Here is a 3,267-nt window from a genome sequence, read left to right on the forward strand (position 1 = left end):
CCCCACAGCTGAAAGGGCGAACATGTTTGGTGGGACGGGGATTCGAACCCGCGACTTGCAGATTAACTGACGATTAGCTTCCAATTTCCCTTTAAAAAATTACATTGTGTAAAGGTCAAGAAGTGCTTCTGGAACAGTTTCTGCTTCTTTTGTTTACCTTGTATCTTTGAATATCTGAAATGAAATTTAAGACTTACACTAAGGTGGACATTTTGAAATTAAAGAATCTCAATCTAAAAACAATTATGGAGTAAACAAAAAAAAATGATGCAAAATCAGTTTTACTATAATTCTGCTAGTAATGAAATAAATTTCATTTGACCTTATATAACTATAGACTAACTTCACCACTATTTTTTTTCCGCTTGTGTTCGTAGCCGCGGCATAACGACTCATAGTATGGCTCTGAGTTTTTTTTTCATATACAATATTTTAACTCATAGCTTCATCTCTTGAAAAATTTGAGATCTAATTACAGCCGCGGTTATTGGGTGTTCTCCCTTTTTTGTTTACGCTCTTTTCAGCAATACAATTATCATTAATTTTTGAATGTGAAGTACATTCTAAACACAGGCTAAAAATAAAGGACACATTTTATTCTTTCCAATATAACTGAATTATTGCTGTAAAATTTTAAACCTAATTTGGGTCAATACTACATGTACATGTATATAAATTATATGAAGTACGTGTATTACCTGTTTATTGACTTTGTAAACTGAGAGTCCTGTACATAATTTTCTGGTCTTAGTTTCTGTGATGGTGCCCAATCTGGGCATGTTTGGTCATAGAGAGCAAAAGGTTTGCCATAAAAAATAAAATGTTGATCAAATTAAAAATTAATATAGGCCTAATATGTTGTAGCTTACGTTTAGCTTTTGTACTATATTATCTACAGCTAAAGTAATTATTTCAAATTATTTTATTCTTAAATTTTAGTCCTTTTCAAGAAAAATTGTTATACAATTATAGAACATTTTATTCACAGAGTCATGACTAACACTATTGTTATAGTCATACGAAACAACTAAATACAGAGTATGTCGATTGTGCATGTACATTATCAAATACTGGGCAGAAAAATATATATAGTTGATATAATGTAATTTTATGCTTACCTGTAACAAAATGATCGGAAGACACTTTGGAATAAGGCCTTGGTGTCCAGTCTTTTCTCCCTATCCTTACAATTATCTCCTTTTTTGTTAACAGATCAATCGTCATTTCTTCTTGATTTGTAATTACTTTTTGGACAGCTTGGATGACCTTTTAATTTCTACACGATCTGACCTATTGTGACATCAATAAATAACACAGTTATTAACCACTATATTGTTTACTTTTAGCTTAAGAGCTATTTAAATTTCAATAACGAATCAAGTGTAAACTTCCAGATAGCGTGCTGTACAAAATGGCGGATGATCTCTTGAACTTTTGTTGGTGACGTCACGTGAAATCTATGTATAATTTTACCAGAACAGAAAATGAGACTCGTCAGACCACATCATAGTCCAAATTTTGTATTCTACTAAAAATCAAGAGATTAATTTTATTCTGATTTTCTACTGCTATATCGTAGGCCAATGTTTGTGTTGTACAAAAATTAAGAGAAGTTTTTGTGCTGATTATCTACTGGTATATGACAGTTTTTTCTAATAGGATTATTCCGAGTTGCGGTTGGAGATAGTCGAATCTTGACCTCTGTAAGCGATTTTTAGAACATTGGAATGATGTATCAAATCATGATTGGGCCAAACCTGCTCCTTCATGATTATATAGAACATCAAATGTGTTAGGCCTCATTACATGGAACATTCGAAGAGTTAAGCCTGATTACACATAATACCCAAAGAGTTAGGCCTGATTATACATTATACCCAAAAGAGTTAGGCCAGCCTAGCTTGTTCTAGTAAATTTAATTAAATAATACTTTAATATTAGTAATATCTTAGTAATATTAGATGAATATAACTTTACTGTTTTCTTATGTACATGTACTGATACTTATGTTCAATTCTAGCATCATACGAATCTGTCAGTTGTTGCACCGGTCATTCGTTAAAACCCCACCGTTGTCTCAATACTTTCTTAGAGCGTGATTTTCACTTAATTCAACCTTTCTTTACTGAATACTCCTCTACTGGTCGCAGGCTTATAACTCCTGAAGGACCGGGTTTGGATGATATTTGCAGGTAAACCTATTTCAAATTATAACATTACCGGTTTTTGTTTTACTTTATTTCTCATTACCAATAAGAAGTAATTTTACGAATACTTCTCGTTTTCATGTCGTTATTACGAAGTATTTTTTAAACGACTATCAGAATACAGCTCTTTTTAAATATAATAAAATTTTATCATATTTATTACTCAACCATATGTTTAGAAAATGCAGTATATGAGCTAATGCTTTGGGAAGCTGTTTTTTGTTGTTGATTTTTTTAACGATTCATTGTTGTATTCGATGATGAGTATGTAATAATTCGTTGGATATTAGTATTCGTCGTCGTTAGCTATAATTGATGTAAACAAAAGAGTTTATTTAGTTTTTATGTAGAAATATTCCAAAATGTTGAGCCAATAGTTAGTCTATGAGAAACAAATAGGTGACAGAAGGTCATTTGGTCCACCAAAGATCGACAAAGAGCTACAAAAATATCGAACATCAATATAGCCCTTCTAAACAACAAAATATTACCTGTTCAACATTTCAAAACCGTAATAATTAACAGTTTGTTTCTGTGTAGTTAAGCACAAAGCTACACAATGAGCTGTCTGTGCTGTGCCCACCATGAGTATCGAGACATCGTTTTTTAGCGTTGTAAGTCCGTAGACCACTGAACTACTGGTTGTGCGAAAATAAACAGCACAAACCACACAATAACGCAAATCATTCTAAAAGTTTCAAACTGAAAAACAACTGTGGAATAATTTAGTCATTTCACACATAATATTGAAGAATCTACTCTTAACTTAAACAACATATTGCTATAGCATTGTTCTTTCGTGGGCGGGTTCTTTTGAATTATGTAGTGAAAATAATTCAACATCTTGTCCAATTTAGGAAAATATATCAGTTTATTTCTTCCTTAATGTTTCTTTATGAACTTTTACACGTTGTAATTTGTGTTAGGCTTACGTTTAAATATGACTTTAAACCTCTCTAACAACAGCAACGGGACCAACGTACTGTTACGACAGCGGAAGTCACACGACGCTGGGAGCATGCTCGCTGGAGTTTCTTCCATATTGCCTCATACTTATCCA

General features: G+C 32.4%; 1 long non-coding RNA gene across 1 annotated transcript in view; it reads left to right on the top strand.

The window, feature by feature from the left end:
• The first annotated feature begins 2,020 nt into the window (after positions 1–2,020).
• LOC111089652 overlaps positions 2,021–3,267 on the top strand; it is a 10,851-nt gene continuing 9,604 nt past the window's right edge. Inside the window, exon 1 of the long non-coding RNA XR_002613870.1 lies at positions 2,021–2,192. This is a non-coding gene — a long non-coding RNA (uncharacterized LOC111089652). The remainder of the gene's footprint in view (positions 2,193–3,267) is intronic.

Source organism: Limulus polyphemus, unplaced genomic scaffold (assembly GCF_000517525.1).
Source record: "Limulus polyphemus unplaced genomic scaffold, Limulus_polyphemus-2.1.2 Scaffold6922, whole genome shotgun sequence".
In the NCBI taxonomy this organism is placed as follows: domain Eukaryota; kingdom Metazoa; phylum Arthropoda; class Merostomata; order Xiphosura; family Limulidae; genus Limulus; species Limulus polyphemus.